This window comes from Cavia porcellus, unplaced genomic scaffold (assembly GCF_034190915.1).
Source record: "Cavia porcellus strain 051 isolate PalLab524CR breed Dunkin Hartley unplaced genomic scaffold, mCavPor4.1 scaffold_2, whole genome shotgun sequence".
Taxonomy (NCBI): Eukaryota; Metazoa; Chordata; class Mammalia; order Rodentia; family Caviidae; genus Cavia; species Cavia porcellus.
Genome location: NW_026947485.1, coordinates 23337658 through 23361269, shown reverse-complemented (window position 1 = coordinate 23361269; position 23612 = coordinate 23337658). Strand labels below are relative to the sequence as shown.

Here is a 23612-nt window from a genome sequence, read left to right as displayed (position 1 = left end):
GTGAAGTTGGATTAGGGAGAGGTTCTTGAAGAAGACTGACTTTCCATTCTCTGAGAGGAAGAAAAGAACTACACGTATCAAGACCAAAAATGAGGAATCTAGGGTTTGGGGGAACAACAGGGAACACAAAGTCTGCAGGGTCTTCAGAAACTAAGATACATTTTTGGGAAGGAAGCATTAAGAAAAATTAGGTTCCTGTTGGGACTTTAGGGGCCTGTGACAAAAGGGACTAGAAAGGATGAGGCGAGACTGTGGGATGACTCCGGGAAACTTCAGTAGGACTCTGGGTGAACGAGGTGTCTTGGGCACCAAGCTTAAGGACGGACCTGTAGGCAGGCAGAGAGAGACCTGCAGAACACAAGGAAAGAGATCACAGAAAATCAAAAAGAAAATGCCCCTTTATCACCCTTCTGCCATTCACTTATTTTAGATGAATCTTGCTATCATGTTTTTGAGCCCAGACTAAGCCAAATCTACTTTTTTTCTACCTTCTGGTTGGATCTAACCAGAAAATAAAGACTGAGAGAGAGGTTGAAAGCACAAATAAGGACGGCACATGTCTTTGCTGTTCTAACTTTCTGCTTTCTTCATTTTATTCTCCTTGGCTGATACTGCAATTGTATCTTTCATTTTTCTAAGATTTACAATTTTTTCACCTCGGTGTTCTTTCTTGAATTCTAAATAACTGGAAACAGTAGTGGGCATGTAGAAGGAAAACATACACTTCAGAATTGGAAAGTGAAAGAACTTCTCAAGAAAGGTGACTTCTTGTTCATATTTGTAAAAAAGAAAAATTTTAAAGTGCAGTTTTAGTTCAGGGGCATTTGGGAAGATGACGGGGCCAAAGGTCCCCAGTGTATCAGTGGATCTCTGAGCCAGATCACAGTGCTGAGCAGGAGGAACAGACTGTCAGGCCTAGCACTCCTCAGTCACCTGCTTGACACAGCCTCACCTCAGAATGAATCATCGAAAGGGAATCTGGCCAGGCCGGTTCCAAGGCTGCAGCGGATTTGTTTGCTTGAAGACTTTTTCTGTTCCTGCCAGCACTACAGGAGTCTCCTTACTCACTGGCAAACATCAAACCACTTTAATTTCCTTTTGTGGAAATAGGACCATATGTACTGTTTCTGATTTATTTTTCTGTTACTTTTCCAACAATTTTTGCTTTCTGCCTAGAGTGAAACTTTAGCCATTGCCTTGGTCTCTTGGTTTCCGGTAAGGAGCTTGCATTGTGGGTGTTGTAGTTCTCCTGCTTTCCAGGGTTTCTGGTTGGGCAGCCCTGGTATCACACTGGTAGTCTTAGGTGGCTCCGGAAGCAGGGCTCACTGCCCAGAGCCAGACTGGCACGTTTGGCGTGGGCAGTGACTTCCATTCACTAAAACACTGACTGAACTGAAGAAGCTGGGGCTCACTTCCACACATGTAAGTGCCACTTTTTAAAGTTTAATACTCCTTTCCCTACAGAAACGTACTACATGCTGGGAAGTCAGATAATCTCCAGGAAAACTGAGCAAGTAGCTTCTTCCTTCCCAAGTCCTGCTTGGATAAAAAGGAAGGTAACTGGTATTTTGTGTTTATGAGACATGGCTTAGAACAGTACATGGAGATACAGTTTAGAATAAAGCAGTTTACTTAAAAAGCAGAAATAGTTATGTCATGAAAGTGTCGTATGAAAGAAGAGGGACTGTGTTATATAGGTAGATGGTTGAAATTCTCTGAAACTTTTAAGTATTACAAAACACATCCAGATGAGTGACAAAGACTGACATTTGCAGTCAGATAGCGATGGGTTGGCCCTACACTTATACATACCTAACCTGTAGCAAAATGTTTCACTTTGTTACATTTTGCTCATTTTCCTGACCTGTAAAATGAATAAAAGCTGTCTCACTGATTTAATAGAGTTAAATAAGCAGACTGCACTGTACTAAACAGATGGTTAGTGACTGATGGGAGGTTGGCTGCATTTTAATTATGTTTCAATTATGCTTCAAAAACAGATCAAACAGTCAAATACTGTTGATTCTACTTACATGAAACATCTATATTACTCAAAGTTTTATGGAAATGGAAAGCAGGTTGCCACAGGAGACACAGAGGAGAAGGAACTGAGGATTGTTTTATGAATAGAGGGTTTTAGTTTTGCAAGATGAAAATATTCTAGAGACTGTTGACAATAATTAAACCTATCCAACAATATTGGGGCATCACACTTATAAGTGGTTAAGATAGTGATACCATGTTAAATACTAAAAGTATATGTAGCAGAAATTCAGAAGCCTCACCATTTATTAAAGTCCCTGTTTCCTGAAAAACAACTAAATCTACATTCAGTGGTTTAATTTTAGATTGATTGTGAATCACTTATGTTAATACTAGAGTTTTACATGACAATAGTTTTTAGGTGATGATGATGCATTTCATGTATATTCTTAAATTTGTCTTGACTTTAATGGTGATTGTTTCATGTCCTCGTAATTACATGATTATCTTTAACTCATAAGAGTGTTTCTTAAAATGATTTTTTGGCAATATACAGAATCTAGGAATTATGCAGCCATAATTATTAGTTACAGTTTTGATGAGAGGTTTAGTTAAAGCTCATTTATAAAACTAAAGGCAATTATATTATCTGTTGTAGTTAGGGGTTGTACACAGAGAACAATTAGGATTAGGACATGGAGTTTATAATATTTTTATAATGGTCACCGGAAGTTAACACAGGAAAATGCAGGAAATCTATTTGCAACACCAAAGACATAGATTGTTTAGTCCAGAGCCTAAATCCCACGGCAATGTCCCACATGAGTCCAGATAAAAATCTAGAGCTCAGGACAACGCCTCCATGAGTCCAACTGGAGGTCCAGAGCCCACAAGAAGGACTCACGCCAGTCTCTTTTACGAATCTGTGCCGGGAAGACCCAAGTGTCAGCGGTGGAAGCCAGAAAGTCTATGCCAGGAGGATGAAGGAGCTGTGCTAGTGGGATGAGGGTTCTATGCTGGAGCCGAGAAGTCACACTCACAACAAAGACTAGGGCTATCCTGAAAGGCACCACAGCCATCCTCAGTGACATGGAGGCCCTGAGCTCCTCTGATGACAGCACAGTCAGGTACGTGCCAGGAAGCAGGGTGACAAGTTCATCCTGGAGACCAAGCAGCACATGTCTTCTCCTCCGAAGCCAGGAAGCAATGCTCAATGTGAGGACCAAAGCTTCTCCAGGAGAACCAACAGCTCAGACAGCAACTTGTAGGAGAACCCACAATGCCTCCTTAATGCCTCAACACCTCCCTTCTTCTCCACCTGTTTATCCTGGCAACTTTCCTCAGGTGGAGCATCTTCGCTCAATGTCATGCTGAGGTAATCCAGCTGGCGTTAAGTTGACCACCAGTTCTTAATCCATAACATTATCTATGCCAGTTTTCTCACTTTATCTGTGACTAACCTATAAAATGATTACTCTGTGTTTTAGAGACAACGAAGGCTGTTAAAACAGTCTGTTAAAAGTCATCTCATGTTAAAATGCATGAGCTAAGTTGGAGGACAGAAGATATAAGCTTGTTGAATATTTAGCAAATCCTTTCTCAAGAGAGCACACGTGTGTCCAGCTGTCTGAAGACTAAGCACTTGAATGACGTTTGGTGATGACTGAGGGTGACAGCTACCAGTTGGTGCTAAGCATGTAAAGCTTTGTATGTGATATGCTTTGCATGCGAAAAGCGTGAGGTCTTTCCACAGCTATCTTGGCAAGTGCAGGACGGCACCAGATTGAAAACAAAGGTGGGGGAAATAGCAGGAGCAACATTGAACATCAGTGCACCCTTCCAAACAAGGCAGCTTTGATTTGCTTTGAATGTCATCTGCAGTGTGCTTTCTGTAGGAAAGATCATTTATCTGTTTGGCCAGGATTTCTAGCAATTCTATAATGTTCTCCCACTGGCGTGAGCCTGAAAGTTAAAGGGATGACTCAGATACAACTGTTGGGGGGATCCTTATCTACTCCTGGAAATGTGTGTTCCTCAATAGTGGGAGAAAGTGCTAACCCATCAGTCACTCAGGCTCTTCCTGGAGTCATTTTCCTAAATCTCACTCGGTAGAAAGTGTGATGCTCAGTATCAGAGGCTTTGAAAGATCCTCTATAAGTCTGTCTCTGAACCAGTGTCACTAGAGAACAGAAAAAAACAAACTTGGGCATGAGTCATTCAAAAGCAAATAAGGCAGAGGTGCTGGCCCAGGACTCATTCTCAGTGAACTGTGGACACTGGGAAGTGGGGGGACTGACCAGGACTGGAAGGATGTGCAGACTGGAGACCAGCAGAAAATGGGGAAGAGAATATCTCATATACATTTTATAAATTTTGTGTGCATGAAATGATTTTAGGCAACATATAGATTAGAGAAGCAATAACATGGATGGCAACTGAAGAGTTATTAAATTTTTCAATGTACATTCATCTTTTGAGGCTAAATTTTATTGATATAATTTGAAAATTCTTTTAATACTTGTTTAAGCCTCTTTTATAACAGCAGAGTAAGCAAAGGTGTTAGTAGGAAAAAGTATTTAGTTTAGTAACTGTTAAAAATGGCATTGTCTACTTATTGCAAGAGTTAGTGTTTTCATTTATGATGACAGAAATTAACTTTTGAAATACTTACCTAAGCTGAACTGTTTGTTTTTACCATAATGTCTCTTATTTTCTTCTAAATAGTTATCTATATCTTCACACACAATGAATTCATACAAAACAAAATAGTATAAAACTGATCAGAACAGAGTAATGAAGGCATTACAGGTCTTCCAAACTAGACAATAGGAAAATCAACAATGGCTACCATAATGTCTCTTGTTGTCTTCAAAATAGCTGTCCATGCCTTCTGAAATTAACAGCCACTCTGAATGAAGGATAAAAACATTACTGGATTTCACAGCATGATGATAACAGGATCATTAATGGATACTATAATGTCTCTTTTTGTTCAGAGTAGCTGTTTATGTGGCTGGAGATTTAGCTCAGTGGCATAAGCACCTACCTGGCAAGCGCGAGGTCATGAGTTCAATCCCTGGTCAAAAAAAAAGAAAGAAAGAAAGCACAGACTTCAAAGCAGCTGTTCATTTCATCACACATAATATAATCAATTCTTGTAAACTGTTTAGGAGAACTTTGAATTCAATGTTGATTAACAGAGAAAATTATTAAGTAAAAATTAGTTTACATGGTAATTGACAAGGAAAAAACCATGACAAGATTCCTAAAGATCTGACTTTAGGAAATAATGAAATAGGAGGAATGTCGAGCAGGAAAATTACAAAGAGAAATTCAATGAACTGTCATTGTACAGCAGATAGCTAGAAAGGAAGGAGGGACTCTGTCCTGTGGAAGACAGTCAGGGATTTTGGTGATGACACTGGAATGAAGATCACCATGGGATCTTCAGAAGGGTGTGAACTATAGCTTCTAAACAGCAGGGGCCTAGAAAGTGTCCTGTCCAGGGACTGATAAGATCAAAGCCTTGCCTGCTCTAGTAAGTGCATCTGTGAGCAGCACATGAGGACCTTGGAGCACAGGGGACATGAGGGCAAGGAGAGCCCTTTGGAAACATGTCTAGAATGTGATCATGAATAAATGAGGGTTGCTAGGAACTCCAAGGAGACAGGAAAGAGGAATGGTGTCATTCAGTAAAAAAGAACATTGCAAAGTAATAAAGGTAAAGACAACCAAGATGGTCTTGAGTTTTTAAGCTTGATAGCTTGAGAGATCTGTGGTAAGATTAAGGCAAAGAAAGGGGAGATACTTCTTGTGAGGGAGGGGATAAATTGCTTTGCATCTCAGGCAGTTTGACACAGGGATAGGAACAGACCTTTACAGGAAAGGGAAACTTCATTGTTCCCCAAATGGGACAGGAATTTTGACTTGTCACCAAAGATGGCCAACACTTGGAGGACCCAGCAAGCATGGTGTGCCTGAGAAAAAGAGACACTGCTGCATTTCTTCCTGCCCTACTCAGGGATCTAGGGGAGGAAAGATCAAGAAAGGTGTCTTTGGGTTCCGAGGAGTTAGAAGGTTAGGGAAAGGCCTGCTGACCTCTCCTCCCAGGGTCTGGCTTTCTCTCCAAGAGTGGGAAGAAGTAAGAAAGACTAGATAGGAAGAAACTGGGAAAAGAGACAATCAACATTATAGTTCTTAAAAACAGAAAAGCTTTTAGAATATGATTAACATTTAAATAACATCAAAAGGGCACACTCCAATAATGGGAGGAGTCAGAGAATTGCGATATTTGTAATGAAGAGGTCTTAATTTTGCCTAGGAAGACAGTTTTTATAGTGCCCAAATTTTACGGAAACTTAGAAGCATGAGAAAGGGAATTAAGGAGTCAAAAGTTGGAGGGAGGGGCTGAGGATTTAGCTCAGCGGCATAAGCACCTGCTTTGCAAGCAGGCAGTCGTGAGTTCGATCCCCGGTACCGATAAAAATGAAAAAGAAAAAAAAAAAAAAAGTTGGAGGGAATAGCTGTACAAAATATGGAGAAGTGCAAAGGACAGGGTATATTTGAAAAAGCTGATTGATTTACCCAGTCGCTAATTCATCAGTTTATTTCTGAACCTCTGTTTCATAGGAGTTGTAGTATTTGAGATACAGTCGTAGGAAAGACACCATCCTCCCCATAGACGGACATGCATGGAGATAAGAGCCAGGATATGAAGGCGGTAACTATGAAGGATTTTTCAAGCACAGGCCAAAAGAGTGGGCACCTCATCGTCTGAAGGAAATGAGACATGGATGTCGATTATTGTGAGGTGAGTGGGGTCAGTCATTTATTTATTTAGTAAACACTTATTCTGCCTAAAACTTATAATGTAAGTCAAGGACTGAGGCAGAGCTCTGCACAAGACAGGTAGAGGTGCTTAATGCGGACTGGGAAACTATCATGAGGAATCAGTGGGAGATGAAACTGAATTTAATCTTTAGTAAAATAATGCCTCTTTCTTTTCCTGATGCTAAAGGAGTTCCACGTTCACTGTAGAAAATTTAAGAACCATAATCATACTTACCAAGGACACACAGCTTTTAAGTTTTGTGTCTACTAGCCTTTTAATGCCAAACACATATTCAGAGTGAATAATGGGCCAGAAATATTACATGAACATATTCAACCACATATTACACATTTTATGTCAGTTATACATTATTCTATAGCAAAATTTTAGATTACTCATTTGTATGTTAAATTAAATTTTTGTTAATTCTCTATTAATGAAAAAATTTTCACCGTTGGTTGGTATTATGGCTAGCACTGTGGTACTTGGTGCTGTTCAAACTTCACAGGACATAACTAATTTTCTTTAAAGAAAAATTTCTAGACTATAGGTCATGATACTCACAGAAATTCTCAATCATACTATATAATGGAAGGAAAAATTTTAAAGAGTTCTTCATATAGATTGAATTGATAAAACTTGCATTTCAGGAAGATCATCCTAAAATAGGAAAGATTGCCGACAATGGACCTGGTACCATTTACTACAAAAATCTAGGTGGGAAAAAGAGGACCCGTACTAGGTAGGAATGGAATGAGCAGAAACTAGTGTACTGCAGACCATGGAATGTGTCAGGAAGACAGTAATGCTGGTGGTGGGTGACCTCACTCTCTCACTTTAAGTGTGTATCTCCCTGGGTGGGTGCTGCTATCTCTGTTCCTTTAGATGAGGAAAACAGGAAAATCAGGCTAGGAAGGATGGATGGGTACAGTGAGTTGAAGCTGGTGGACTCTGATATGCCTGTGGTCATCCGCACAAAGAAGTTGCTTAAGCTATTGGGCAGGTCTTGGAGTCAGGAACGCAAATGGGTTAGAGATAGACAGGGAATCAGAAGTGTCGAGGTACTGCTGGCATCATGAATGTGGATGCTCTTTCAGGAGTATTAAGAAGCCCAGCATGAGAAGAGTGTAGGCTCAGGGTGATACCCTGTGATAGAATAGCACTGACCTGTAATCAGAAAAGAAGCAGGGAGAGTGGTCTGAAAAACAGAGAGTCCAATGCATCCAGAAGGCGTGAACACAAAGGAGAAGACACTTTCAAGAAGGTCAAAGTTGACAGTGTCCAATGCCGCTGAGAGCCCCAAGAAAAAGGAAAGGTAGGTGCCCTTTGAAAACTTTCACTGGAAGCCTTGTCCAGAGCAGCTTCTCGTGAGGAGCAGTAACAAACCCCAGAAAGCCATGTTTATACCTGCGTTTGAGGAAGATGGCTTGCAGGGCGTTGGGTGGGATGTCTTTAGAAAGGAAGAGACAAAAAGTGGGAGATGATTGCAGTGGAAAAGAACAGGATTTTAGAAAGGAGATAAAGTAATTAAACAGGGCAGGTGCCCTGGCCATAGGTACACGCTGTGGCGATGGAATTTAAGAGGGCTTCCAGACACTAATCCGAAAAGAATCTGAAGATTGTGAAACCATGAATAAAAGCAAAGTTCTGTTGGTAGAGATATGGGAGAGGAAGATTTATTTAAGGTAGATATATAAAGGTGAACACAGCTGTGGACCACATGTACCATGAAGAAACCGCCCCACTGAATACTTTTTTTTAAAGTAGTGGACAAAAATAATATATACTATGTTTCATTTTGTCAATTGTGTTTAAGATGTTTATGTACCTGTCTTTTCCCACATAAAAAGGACATATTCCTATATAAGCACTGTATGTTAATTATGGATTTCTAGAACAAAGTTAGAGTAGGAATTACTGAAACAGAATTTTGAAGCTGTAATTCTAAGCAAGATAATCATTAGCTACATATATATTTTATGCTTTAATTAATTAAAATTAACTCTAATAAATTACTCTTATTTCAAGTGTTTAATGCCTAGCTGTAGTAATTTATTATCTGATATATGGGACATTTCCAAAATCAGATTATTTAGGTGAGAGAAAAATAAAATTATTCCTAACTCTTTCAAGATCATAGAGGCTTAGAGACTTGCCTAGATGGTCTGATTTCATGTCTTGTGTTTCTTAGTTGGCACTCAAGGTAAATGAAAAATCCACTTCAAAATACAAAGGGGAATTTTGTGCACTCTAAACATTGTATTCCAAAGGGAAGGAGAGGAGATGGCTCATCTCTGTGTGATTATAGTTGGTCAGAAACACAGTCTTGTGTGCTGTTTCTGGTACTTTCCACGTTACAACCCACAAAACATGTTTACACAGGTAGTTCTACCAAAAGGTTGTTTTAATGAAAGGGAAGAGTTTCAGATAGTAACAGAGAAGTATTAGATAATGTCACTTATCTGTATTATCTGCCCTTTGGTATGGTTCCACAAGAAATTACTCTCTGACTTTGATATGGATAGGTGGTTTACAGACCACACTTGCTGTTTATTGTCCTTTTCAAATGAAGATAAATGAAATGCATCATAAAAACAGTGTTTCACACTGAACATTTAGTGGTTTGGAGAGATAACAGTTTTATTATGAAAAGGAAACACAGGAGTTGGTCGGAAAAGAAAAAAGAATTATCCAAGAGTGAAGTATGAAGCTCAGTTTCTTTGTGAGCGAGTCCAGCTGTGGCCTGCTGAAAGGGGTTAGCTGCATGTTCTACATCTTTGAAAGGCGAAGCTCAGAAATGAAATCTAAAGTAGTTCTGAGTGCAAAATCTGGGGAGAGTGATTTGTAGGATCCCTTGGGGACGTGGGAGGGGCACATTAGGAAGGGGGCGGGCTCTGCTGCTCTGCAATCTCAGACTACTTTCCTTCTTCCAGGTAAGTGCCGCTTCTCCTTGTCTCTAGTATGTTCTGCCTTTCGCCTTCTACCTCCCTAAAATGTAAATCAGCAATTAGCCCATGTCCTCTGTATCATCTTTCTTGTAGGCTATAGTTGTAGGTATGTCAAAAGTGGCCCTTCCATCCCCATATCTTTTCCCATTGCCACTCCTCATCCTCTGGGCTTGGCCTTTCCTCCTGCTGTGCCCCAGCCTTGGTGAGCTCCGTGATGCTTCCTGGATGAACCATGACCAGTCACTCTTGTTTCTCTACCCTTCTGTGTCCTGTTCCTCTCAGTGGAAACACTCTTCATCTTCATCTTCCCTACGAATACCGGTGTGGAGCTGACATGGGAATCCAGGTGCCTCAACCTCCAGAACCCAGTTTATAAACACTCCGTGGTTTCACAGGGGCACAGGCTGAGGGGCCTTTCCCCACCCCTTGTTTTACCTGATCCCAGTGGCTTCTTTCCTTCCACTCCTGTATAAATGCTGACCTTGTCAGTCTCCTCTTGGGTCTCAATAGTATGTTTCAGAGACTTCCTTATATTTGATCCACCAACTCAGAGGCTATGATCTTCCCTTCGTTTTTCTTTTAAAGAATGAAATCCATCCTACTAAACAACACCCAGTCATCTGCAAAGAATTTTAAAGAGAGAAATGAATACCTACCTGGGTAGGGCTGGGTTGATTTTTTTCAAGGACACAGAACATCATTAAAAATATTCAGCAAAGCTAAGGCATGGACACTTGACCCATCATAATGAATGCTGGATGGAATACAGCGTTATGTGCCAGTGAATATCCCATTCTGCCTGGGAGCAGAGGATGAGCCCCCAAAGTCCTGGCCCTTGTGAACTTCCAGTGTTGGATAACGCCCATGTTTCTAGGCTGTGGTGGCACGGAATGTTTTATGAGCCTGACTGGGCCAGTGAAAATATTTTTCCTGGCTCAAGCAGAAAGAAAATGAGGTACTTCTGGTTGAGGATATTGCTTCGGGTTCCCTCTCATGCGATTGCATCACTTGATTTCTCGCTCTTGGTTTGATTTTTACAGTTTCCTAACCTAGAAATTCCCAGTGAATAACCTATGCACTCTTGCTCATTGCAATGTGAGTGCAGTTTCCTCTCTCTTCCAGGATTTGTGGTTGTGAGCGGTAAATTTTTTGAGAAGACTAATACCAACGGTCTCTCAGTAACTCTGGTTTCCTTGCCATGTCACCATATTTTTTCTTCAGCATTTATTATTACTTTGAAATACGATTTAATGATTTTTCTAATTGAAGAGATTATTTTAGCTGTAGCTGTCCACTTTCTTTTACTCTTTTAAATGAGTAATGTACCTGTGTATTTCTCTTTGTGTGTATAGTTGTGTAGCACAGCTGCTTGATTTTCTTTGTTATCTATTTCATTATAATTACAAGGGCTAACTAATTTGATCTTTAAAACCCAATTTGAAAATTCAATTGCCTTTATGAAAGTATGCACAACTCACTACTCTCTTGTGGATTTATATCTAGAACATTTATTTTTACTTTTAAAATATTTATTCTCTAAAAGTGAAATACAAGATTTTTGCTTTTTTATTTTTATTTTTTTTACATAGAAAGGAGTCAGGATTTACAGTTAATTCTGTAATTAATTACTTATTTATAAGTCCTGGGGCCTTCACACTGAGCTGTAATTCCATCTCCTTTTTATTTTATTTTGAGACAAGATTTCACTAAGTTTCTCACTTGGTCAAGCTAGGTCTGGCCTTGTGATCCTCCTGCCTCAGTTTCCCAGAGTACTGCAACTGCAGACAGGCACTATCATGCCTTGGTTATAGTGTTATTCTTGAATGACAATTTGTGTTCTCCTTGATTCAACACTGTGAATGCATCTTCATTGATTTTGGTGTTTGCTTCTTGCATTAATAAGTGCCTTGTTGTCTCTATGTATTTCCTGATTAATTCAAGCAAATTTATTCATTCTATTATTTCAGTTTTTATTTCAAGGTATGTTCTGAAGCGATTGCTCCCTGGTGGTTATGCATGGATCTCTTTGATATTGTCACAGAGTCTGGAATGGGGAGGTTGCCACTGAAACAGAGGCCTGATTTCCAACCAAGGGGTGGCCAAAGCACCCATTCCACTGAACCCTCAGACTGACTCTTAGATTTTTGCTGGGTTGTGCTGCTGCCTGTGATAATGCCCACGCTTAATATCAAAGTAGTATGATGCCTACTTTGTCCATGATTCTGAAACAGAGAGTGCAAGCCAGCTATTTACCTCTGAACCACATTTTCACATTACTAGACTTTTTTTGCTTCTACTCAAAACTTTCCTTTACAAACCTTATGTAAGTTTTATAATCTTTCTTTGTCTCAATGTATTAATTGCAAATGGATTGAATAGCATTGGCTACTTGCCTCCCGAGACACTCTTAGAAGATTACTAAAGTGGTATTCAAAATCGCAAGTGTCTAAGATAATAGACCTCCATAAATTCAAATCACTATTATCACCATCCTTCCTTTGTATTGCCATCATGACATTAGTACCAGCAGTGCATCTAGTACTCATAAAGAACTTTGCAGTTTAAAAAGAACCTTCTAATGTCTGCTGAGTTGACAACATTCTGGCTGCACAGTCTCAGGACCATACTCTAAGGATCAAAGGGTTTGTTAAATATCCTCAGTAGAACTCTCTTTTTCACTGAGTACTGCTTTGCCAATTCAAAGAACTATCATTACTTTTGGTCCTATTGTGTCTCTGATTTGAAGGATTTGTCCTCCAGCAAGTCTATTTGAGATGTATGGGATTCTGAGATAATAGGTATGCACTTAGACTTACAACTTGATAATTGTCATAAATGGCTTGCATCCTTAGGAGTCTAGAGAGATTACAGGGGAGATTGAGATCTGGAGGGGTAACTCCAGGAGAGTCTAGGAACTTATCAAGACACAATTGAATAGCTGAAGAGTGGAGCCTGGGCAAAATATTTACTTGCCTGGATTACCCTGAATGCCTACACTCAGGCAATTGGTGCCCTTTCATCCCCTCTCAGTCACTAATAGACCAACAGCCATTAAACTCCTTCCCCTGGCAATGCAGCTGTCTTCACTGTTTACTTCCCGAACTAACTTGATATGCTGCACTCCTTATCCTTCCTAAGATCTCCCATGCTGCCTTTGGACCTGATGCTTAATTCCTGTTCAGAAAAGCCCCTGGGACTTTACTCAGACACTTGTTTAATTAGTGCCAGATTTTTCTAACCCATGAGCAGACATTTCTTTGATCCATATCTCTTAGGCAATGTTTTAGTTCTCTTCCCGCCACTCTCTTCCATATCGCAGTTATCAGATCCCCTTAGGGACCTCCAGAGGGCCTCTTGAGATGTATTGATAACGCAGAAATCAGGATTTTTTGCTGTTCGCTCCACTTGGCTTTATCAGTATGGTAGCAGGAAGCCAATCTTTTTCTTACCTCTCTGCTGTGTAAGGTTTTTACCACTAGGGGGTGGTGTTTTCTTCTTGTGAGTTTGAGACTGGTTCTGTAATGGCGCAGACAAGTTTCTGGAGGACAAAATAAGGAATAAAACTGGTAACTACCAGCCACTATTTTGGAAATGTTTGTCCTAAAAACCATCATGTGAATTCTACTGCTTCAGTGATAAAACATTTGATTCAAATTTTTGTGTTTTAACTAAAATTGAGCACAATCATGATTTTGAAATGTGGCATCTTCAGACTTCCATAGTCTTATCCAAAGTTTGTTAGAAATATTTGTGTATCATAAAAACACATTTTATTCTTACCCTTTTTCCAGAGCCATTTGTGAAATAAACCACCCTCCTAGGTTTTTTCAGTCCTTAGTTTATTGAGGGTAGGTATAAAAGTATGTTTAGGTTCTACTCAATGGACAAAGAACTTCATGTGAATAATGTTAAAACGTTAAGTCAGGTGAACGTTTAAAATGTCCAAGGCAGAGAAGCAACTTGTCACTAAGATTCCACAAGTCTTTATCTTTAGTGTATTTAATACAGAAGAAAACCAGTGATTTTTGGTGGTGGTGGTGGGGATTAGGAAATTTCATCTCTTGGCGATTCCTAGGGAAGAGGCAAGAGGCAGAATGAGTTGAAAACAGACTTGAAAGGAAGAGAGGGAGCCCCTTGCTCTACCCAGATCTAGGAAGAGCAAAATCAGTGCTGGACTTGAGATAAATTAGTGTTTGTGGCCTTGTTGCATTTAAGGAAATCTTAGAACCTCTTTAATCTTAAATAAAATTACAAACTGCTCAAAAGTTTTAGTAGGTCACCATTTTAATTTTCCATTTGTTTGTTTTGCTTTTTTTGAGACTGGACCTTACTCTGTAGCTCAGGCTGGCCTCCAACTTGCAGCAATCTTTTCAGTGTACTCGCCTGTGTGCTGAGACTCCATGTGTGCACCACCATACGTGGATCATCATTGTAATTTTAAGACACTGTACAGATGGGCCTTTCCATTTGGATCAAAAGAAACACCTGGAACTCAGGATATCTGAGTTCTGATGGTAACCTGGTCTCTAATGTGTATTTATCCACAATTTAAATTGTGCTAAAAACCACTTTCCCCCCATATTTTCTGAAAAAAGATGATTGAGATTGACTAGATGTATTGCAATGGACCATCGGAAGGACTCTGAGTGTCTTTCAGGCTCTCTACTGTTGCTCAAGTGAAGCCAGAAGGTCAGAAGAGAAGTAGGAAGCTTCCCTCCTCCTATTTTTCTGACAGAAGAACTTTGTTTTTATTTGTTTAGCATTTCAATCATGCTCATTAAGTTTTATGCTCTATTTCATTTGAAGACAAAGATTTTCCAATTGTGATAGATATGTGTTTGAAGCCATGCTGTTAAATTACTGTTACTTTTTCACTTCTTGTCTTGGTTACATTTTTCTCACTGCTGGGACAAAGCACCTGACACTCAAAATGAAGGAAATAAAGGTTTATTTAGCTCACTGTTTGTGGAGGTTTCAGTCCATAATCAGCTGGCTCCAAAGCCGGGTGGCATGGCAACACTTCAAGGCAGCAGCCAGAGCAAAACGGGGGAACGAGCCTCTTATCGCTTTATATTGTACACAGGTCACCCCCATTCCAGGGCAGATGTAGCAAAATCTCTGCGCCCTCTTTTTTCACTGGATGAGGATATTTACAAAATAGGGACCCTGGCTCCCTGCTGAGTCTCTCAGTTAAAATGCTAAACTTCTGAAGCTGACACAATGTGTTAACCATACTATTTCTAAAGATGTGATTCCGTATGACCACTAATAATATATTTTAAGTGCACTATACATGCACACATATACACATATCTACATAAATTTATATATATATACATTGCCTTTCCCAAATAAGACTTGATGTATTTAATCATGAATACGCATACTCAATAAAACTGAAAATCATTTCAACCAATAGATAGCATTATTATAATAACAAGGTACGGTGAGTTGAGGAAATGGGTTAGTTATATCAAACAAATTGAAAAAAAATCAGACAAGTGGAAAATCACTACACAACTCAACATTAGTTTCCCTAGTAGCCTAGTAAGAATTTAAGGCAAGTACTAGATATTTAACAATAGAAAAACACTAAGAATTTTTTCCTATTCCTGAATTCTAGAATGATTTGCATACAGCTGTGTGTGAGGAACAATGTTAGGCAGGATCCTTGATTAGTTTTACAAAAAATGTGATTTCCATATATGATTAACAGCACATCTTTGTAAGGAAAAGCTTCAGACATGGAGGTGGGCTTAGTCAACTTCAGGGTGAGCCAGGCGGGAGCTTTTAAGGTACAATCAGAGTGAGGTCCAGATTAGCTAAGCTCTTCATACCTCTGCGGGGGAGGTGAATTAAATTGCCTTTCCATGGGATGTCTCCCAAGAAAAACTACAAAGAAAGACTGTGGTAGGGAATTGCTGTACTATTTTCTGTGTTGGAGGAAGAGAATAAACCTAGGCTCCCACCCTGCTGACACCCCTCAGCTATGTATCTGAACTCGCTTTTCCTTCCATTTCTTTCTCATTACTTAAACTGAATTTCTTTCTGTCACTTAAATTGTTACCTAAAATTTCATCATCTTCAACATTCCATGGTATAAAATTGAGATATAAAAAATACAAACCACTCCAAACAGCATGACCTCACATATATTCTTATTTTTATTTTGTTTTGTTTTATTGAGAGAGGGTCTTGCTATGCAGTCCAGACTAGCCTTGAACTCACTATGTAGCCCAAGATGGCCTTGAATTTGTGGTGATCTTCTTGTCTTGGTCTCTCGAGTGCTGAGATTACAGGTGAATTCCACCACACCCACTATTTCTCTATTTTTTTTCTTTTTAAATGGACCATAGTTCCTTTGTGACCATGTGCCCCTTATTTTACTGATGGAGACATGAGGGTTCTCAGACTACGAGGAGCTTCTGCAGGTCACAGAAATACTGGCAGCAAATCTAGAACTAGACCAGTCATCTTGCTATTTCTGTTGTCACACTCTACAACATTAACAATTAATTGTCATTAAAACAGGGAAAGCTTTCTTTAAATGTGTCCACTTGAAGGAGTGTGTATATGGAGGAGTGTGTGTGTGTGTGTGTGTGTGTGTGTGTGTGTGTGTTTGTGCATGCATGCACAGTTGTACATTTTTGTGTACAGATACAGGATGAGGAGATCATATTGACTTTTTGATTTCTGGCCTCTATTGGCTTCACTTTACAATTCATGTTGCAAAAAGGGAACAGAAAGATGCCAAACTCCCCCCAAGTGTCTGAACTTACCTTCCTAATTACAAGTTTATTTTCCCCTATTATGTGTCACAAAGCCAGAAGTGATTCTCATGATCACATCTACCTTCTCTAGCTTGGACATTACAGTAATCCCTGTAATTTACCTGCAACTTTCAGGAAACATCTCTCATGGAACCTCTGAAGCTGATTTCTGAGACCATTCGTATCAGGCTTATGGGCTGAAATGGGATGTAAATTAGAGAAGAAATAAGAATCTTAAAAAAATGAAGAATAAAGTTTCATCTCATGACCATCACCCCAACATAACTGTTTTTCGCTTCTCCAAATTTCCTGCTAGCTCTTCTCTGTAACATTACATTTTAAAACTTGTCATCATAGTTTATATGCTCTTTCCAGTTGAGCTTTTCCATACAGAATTTTTTCTAACGGCTCCTCATGGTGTTGAACTTTGTAACTTCTTTTCAAGAAAGATGACATCATGTCCTAAATTAATGGCTTATGATTCAAGTATCTATCTATTACAGAACAACTGGATTTTTTAGTTTTATTTTCCAATGACACATAATGTTTTGACAAAGAAATTTTTAAACTCTGCTGTCCCTCCCTTTCTTTTGAATGCTTTTCTTACAGAAGATACTGTATATCCTCCAGAGAGATAGTCAATGTTGTGGAATCTCAAGTTTATTCAATGTATTGGGTGGTGCTCCTTGAAAAAAAGAATGCAGAATTATTGTAACTGGCAGGGAACCTCCTAATGTAAAGGGGCCTCTCCCTGTGAGAAGCTATAGGTCCACTGGTCTCAGATTCACATTGCCAGGCAGGTTTCCTCAAGTGCTGCAGTAACTGTCATCAGTAAGAAATGAGAATGTATCATCTTTGAAGTTTCACAAGTACTATGATTTATAATTTATTTTAGCTAGTTAAGCCATAGTAACAGTTACATTTAACAAAAACATTGTCTTTATATGCATTTCTTTCATTATTTGAACAGTCACATTTCATTATCTATCTATTGCTGCATCGATAGCAATATACTCCAAATAACTCCAAAACTTGAGTCTCAAAACAATGACTTTATTGTATTTTATCACTTAGTGGCAGAGAGGTTTAGGTAAGGACTGACTAGTTGGTTCCTGTTTATCACCTTGCCTCTAGAGCCCAGTTTGAATGTGGACTGCTCTGGGAGGTATGAAAGGGATTTGCATTCATATCTGGCACTTTGGAGGACAAGATTAGAACTTGGGGTTCAGATGGAACTATCAATAAAAACTATATGTGGTCTCCCCAGCATGGCAGTTTTGGGGCAGTTAAACTTCTTTAAAGGTTGCTGCTTCTATTTGGTCCAAGTCTTCAAAGAGAATTCAGGGAGAAGCTGCAAGGAATTTTGATCTAGCTTTGGAAATCCCTGAACATTTCTTTCCCTGTGTTTTATTAGTTCTATGGACACTCAAGATTCTAGAAAATCTCAAGGGTGGTAATGAAGAATTAGAGGCCACCTCCAACTTAGCACGGGCCTCTATTTTCCCCTGACCATGTACTTCTTTAAAAAAGTATCTGCTCGACCATATGATATACTGGGATATGAACAGAATAATAAAGATTTAAATAAAACCATGTATGATTTCATAAATGTAAGAACAGAAGTCTATAGTGTTGTTTTATAATTTGCATAAACCTCCTAAATATACCTTCGCTGAACTAAATGTCTTCAGTGCTTAAAGTCACTGGTTCACTATGTTTTACATTGTTGTATCCTCATCTTGTATTTATGCCATTTTATTTATCATTGTTTCTTTAGTAAGATAACAAAAGATGTAATAATTTTATGAACAATACCACCCATAGTCTTGTGAGATAAATAGTCCAGAAAAAAATGGCCCTGAAGATAGCAGCTGCAGCACCCATTTGCCTGTTGGCCCTTGGGGTCCATTCCTTTCCTTCGGGGCTCTTCTTTGCATGGTAGGTTTCTGATCTCTTCAGAGCACCATTCCATGGTTTAATTGCCAGCCAGATTTCAGTTAGATTTCCCCAATGAGTTTCTGGAAAGAGAATGAAAAATGAAGACGAGGGGAAGTGACTCATTTCCTGTGTCCAGCTTCCTGGCCCCTCCTGCAGCAGCGTGACCCTGAGACTCGAGGATCTTCTAGTTCCAGTGCCCTAGCACAGAACTCTTGCTTGAGTCCAGCTCTGATGCCACATCAGATACCCCAGTTCCTGCCCAGTGGCGCCCACGTGGCTCTCTCAGCACTGTAGGCAGCACCTTTTGGTGACTTCTGCTCCTGCAGAGCTCAAGTCCTCCTCAGTTTCAACAACAGACAAGAGAGCTGGCTGTGGTGGCACAGTGGTGTGCAACATGTCTTACTCTGACTGCCACTTAACTGACTGCCACTTCATCCATGCTCCCAATCCTAACAGAGAGGTCCCTTTGTTTCTCCAGGGTCTCTTGAATCATCCAGAGTGCATTCGTAAGTGGCCTCCAGGTTTCTACACCTCCTCCCTTTCATTTTCCTGGCTCTGGAGAGAGTAGCTGCTTCCTGTAGGTATTAATAGCTGAGTGAGTTCACATGCTGTATTTTTTGCTCAGTCTGCTAAACATTTTGTAACTAATCCCCTCTGCTTGAAATATCTCTTGTGGTTTCTATTTTTCTTATAGAATGTTGAGTAATGTGGTAGGTGCTATGTCACTGTCAATTATTTGCAGGTAGCTGTAAAATGTCCATTAAGGAAGAATGCTCAGATTACTTTAGCTGGTGTGACAGAAAGGTGTTCATATGAGAAAGCCATTCATCAATGATGGCATTATTTTCTGTGTTTTTGATATTTTTTCACTTATTTATAGGCTCTGGCTATGTAGCAGTGATTGTGTTTTGCAAGAAATGACTATTTTCACCCCACAGAAAGCAGGAATTCTTAGGAGTAACATTTATTTTTCTTGCCAGTGCCAGATTGAATTTTGTAGCAGCAGAAGTCACAGTATCATATCCACTGATCAATGGGTCATTAATAGTTCACAGGCAGACTCTCAGAACCAAAAATTTTGGTTGTAATTGGGAGAAAAAACTTGCAATCAAAATGCTTTTATTTCTTTTGACTTAATAATAACCAACAAATTTCATCTTTGTTGTTGTTTAGAAGCTGTGATGAAGCCAGAATTTTCATGTTTTAGAATTATCTGCTCAGGCTTTGGGAATGGAAAAAAAGCACAGCCAATTATCTTTGAATAAAATAATCAACATGAAGGAATCTCTATTAGGCCTTGGCTCTTATACTAATTTTCCAGTTCTGCAAAATCTGTATTGAGAAAGAATTTTATTTAGTATCAATATCAGATAACAATTTTTTAATCTGTGCCTATTAAGCATCCACACACTAAATAATAATTAAAAATTAGAATTGAAAAGTTGGAGGGGAATGATTTTTAGGACAGGGGCTCACTGCATGAGCTCAGACTGACCTTGAACTTCTAGGTAGCCCAGGCTAGCCTTGAATTTGGGGTAAAGATCAAAATGTTTTGAATAAAGAAAAATGAAAAAATTTCAAAATTAAACATTTTGACATGATTATAATTATCTTTGATAACTAGCAGGTAAAATTAGTATGGCATAATATATGTGCACAAATGTATAAAATAGTCTTAAGTTTTAACAGCCTTTTATCTTGGCTCCTGTGGCTCTAATGGGCATATTCTTATGTCAGATTTGAGAATTGTCTTTTTATTTTTAGCATTCCACTTATGTATATTCATGCACATCCTTCTTTTTTATTAAGTAAATTGGAATTCAAGACTGTACTTAAGTAAATTGGATTCAGTCAAGTAATAGCTTACTCCTCAAAGCCAGGCTGAATTAGGTGCCTCTTCCGGGGACTGTCAGCATTTGTGAGCCCGGAGGTCAAATGCTTAACAGTGATAACAGCTATGTAAGGAACTGGCTATTCAAATCCTCATCTTCAGAGAATGAAGTCTGAAGAAGGACAGAAAGCCTCAAGAGAATCTAGAAATTCATTAGTTATCAAATAGATAAGAGTGAAAATTTGGGATTATCTAGTTTTCTTTCTTGCTGTGAGGCACCTTAATTCTCTTACACAGCATTACTCAAACAGGTGATAGACAATATAGTTTTTGGAAACCTACATACTTTGGGGTTTTTATAAAGTTTTGCTATTCATTTTGGGGTACTTTCATCTGTTTCATCTTGCCTGACCACCTTTTGAGAATGTGCACACTCATGTAAGTGAGTGGGTACAAATGTGAACCAACCTAATGAGCTCAGAATAACAAAGACAAGGTTAGGTAATACAAAAATAATTCATCTTGGTTTTGAAAATGCTAAATAATGTGACGGTGCATTCTAAAAGGAACAGATCTGTGTAAGTTTTACTACAGGAATCTTTGGGAAAATTGAGCCATCCTACAGTGCTTGCTAGGCACTGTACACTGGGCTCAAAGTACTGTCTGAGTTGTATCGATGCCTTATTTATGTTCTAGTGATAACTTAATTTGATCCGAGCAATATCATCCATAAAATTGAATTATTGTGGTTATTTTGAAAGTTAATTTGTTGATTTAAAAACTAATTCTAGTAATACCACTTTGCATACTGAAAGTTGCCATATGCATTTGGAATTTATGAAATTTTAATGTAAAAGCACATTAAAATTTTAAAACTTAAGGCTATTATAATTTTTTCTTCTTAAAAACCTGTGTATTATACAAAATTTAAAAATAATACCCTATTAAATTGATTATTGCTTATAAAATTGGAGACAAAATGCAGAGTGGTATTGACTAAGAGAACAACTCCCCAAATATCAATGTCATAAATATCAAAGTTAATTTTTGCTCATGCGCCATTTCCCTTGCCAGTTTTTATTTGGGGGTTGTGGTGGAACTTCTTTTTGTTATGTCTAAGGAAACTATCCTAATGGAATAGAACCCATTTTAAACATTACTTGTTCCAGGGGAAAATATCAGAAAGCATTTGAAAGGTCTCAATGACAATTACATGTCCTTCCAGCAATGAAACTAACATCTTGTTAGCTAGAACTAGTTAACAAGGCCTTACCTGACATGAAAAGGTGTCAGAAAACACAGCCCTGGGAGAGAAGTAGAAATGTCTGATGAGGGCACTACTGACACAAAAGTAGGAATCAGGGTCCTCTTAGGTGACAGAGATGGGAGTATGGAAAGATACAAATAAGAAAAACCTGCATACTTCCTGAATCAAGCTCTATTATGAACTGAATGTCTGTATGTTCCCGACACTTATGCATTAAAACCCGAATCTTAATATGATACAATTGGGAGCTGAGGTCTTTGGGAAGTAATTAGGTCCTATGGGAAGGAGAAGCCCTCATAGAATAGAATACAAAATAGAATAAGTTCCTTAGAAGAAAAAATCAGAGGGCTAGCTAGCTCTTATTCTCCATACAAGGATACAAGAAGATGACATTGTTTTTTTAAACTAGAAGCATCCTCACAAAGAAACTGGCACTCTAATCTTAGATTTTTGAACCTGCCCATTTGTGTTTGAGCTACCTCTCTATGGTATTTGATTATGGAAGCGAGAGGTTAAGTTCCCCGATTCATCCTGTTCTGTGTGTGTTGTGTGTTTTTGTGTGTATATGTGTGCATGTGTGTGTGTGTGTGTGTGTGTGTGTGTGTGTGTGTGTGTGTTTTGTGTCCATTTTTATAGCTGGTCTCTACTTTGGTCTAGAATTATCAAAGGTAGAATTTAAAAGCTATTTGGCTAGGTTTTCTTGGCCTTTCACACTGCAGTTGGCTTTATGGTTGAAGGAGAAAACTATGTACATGCTATCTAAACAGCAGATTTGTAAACCACTTAGAAAACCTTCACAGACTTCCTTCAGTTTGGCCCAGATGAATTTATTTCCTGTTAATTTAGCATATTTCTTTCTCAGTTTTTAAGGAAAATTTTAACAGTGTACTCAAGAATTTCTATATTACAGGATATTTACACTAATTTACTTAGGTAGTAAAGTTGTACAGAGATAAACAACTTTATTTTTTTCTGGGATTTTAACTTTCTTTTTTTAATTTTAATTTTTCCATTTTTGTTTTGTTATTGCATGGTTGCAGTACCTACTGTTACATTCATCCTGAGGAGCTGATGCATCCATATAAAGCACCCTAATTCTTTTTACATCCCCTACCTTTTTCCTCTTTCCCTAATCCCTCCATCTCTTGCTGTTATATTCCCAAAGGAATCTTAATAAACTCATTATTCCCCCCAAATACTATAATGTAAGTTTCTCAAACCAATCCTTTGATATTTTTATTCTTTTATGAATTTTTGCAAAGTTTCTGTGTAGTGTTAAAATGACAGTCCTAGTGGATTTAAGGACAGTGATCTTCTTTTTAATATGTTTGGTTCTTGTTTATTTATTTTACTTTTTAACCTCCTCTTATTAATACGATATTGCATTTCTATGGCACTCCATCCTGACCAAAGTCATAAATACACACAGCCTATTTTCTGTTGATTAAAAAGTCATTCATTTTTGTTGCTGTTGTTTTTAACTACTTAGGATAATTTAGCAATCACTCTATTTTTGGACCATTTTTTCTGTTGAAAGTTACCCAAACCATTTAGAAAGTTGCTGGTGGCAAATACCTCTTACTTATGTACAAAAACTCAGAAAACATCCTAGTTAGCTGGTCCTTTTCACTATATAAGGCTCAAAAATATGGGATTATGAGAAGTTATGGAAAAACCATAGGAAGAAGTTAAGAAAGAAAGCAACCTGGGAGTCAACAAGCTGGCTATACTGAGCTGGAACAATTAAATTATGGGATTAACAGTAGTTCTGACCACTGGGTGGTCACTCTGTGCTTGCAGTGTAGTAATTTCCCTGGAAAAGCTACCTTATGACTTCCTGTGTTAGGGGCCAACAACGTTATCTACGCATGGCTCCATGTTCAGTCTTGAGAGATAGACTCATGAGCTCGACTCTTGGAATTTTGCTCCTGCTTCCTTTCCTTCCCACCCACATGAAGTTAGGTAAGTTAATTAACATTTATGTAGTTTAGCTTCCCCAACTGTTAAATGTAGACAATAATGTTACCTCTCCCGTAACTGTGCT

General features: G+C 38.7%; 1 protein-coding gene across 2 annotated transcripts in view; it reads left to right on the top strand.

The window, feature by feature from the left end:
- Positions 1–1280: 1280 nt before the first annotated feature.
- The window catches only part of Macc1 (MET transcriptional regulator MACC1), a 62018-nt gene continuing 39686 nt past the window's right edge, over positions 1281–23612 (top strand). Inside the window, exons 1-2 of one of the 2 annotated variants that reach the window (XM_063239213.1) lie at positions 1281–1422; positions 6613–6793. The gene's annotated coding sequence lies outside the window, so the exon portion shown is untranslated. Of the gene's footprint in view, positions 1423–1442; positions 1557–6612; positions 6794–23612 lie in introns of those variants that run through there. The other variant, XM_063239215.1, reaches the window with a different exon arrangement.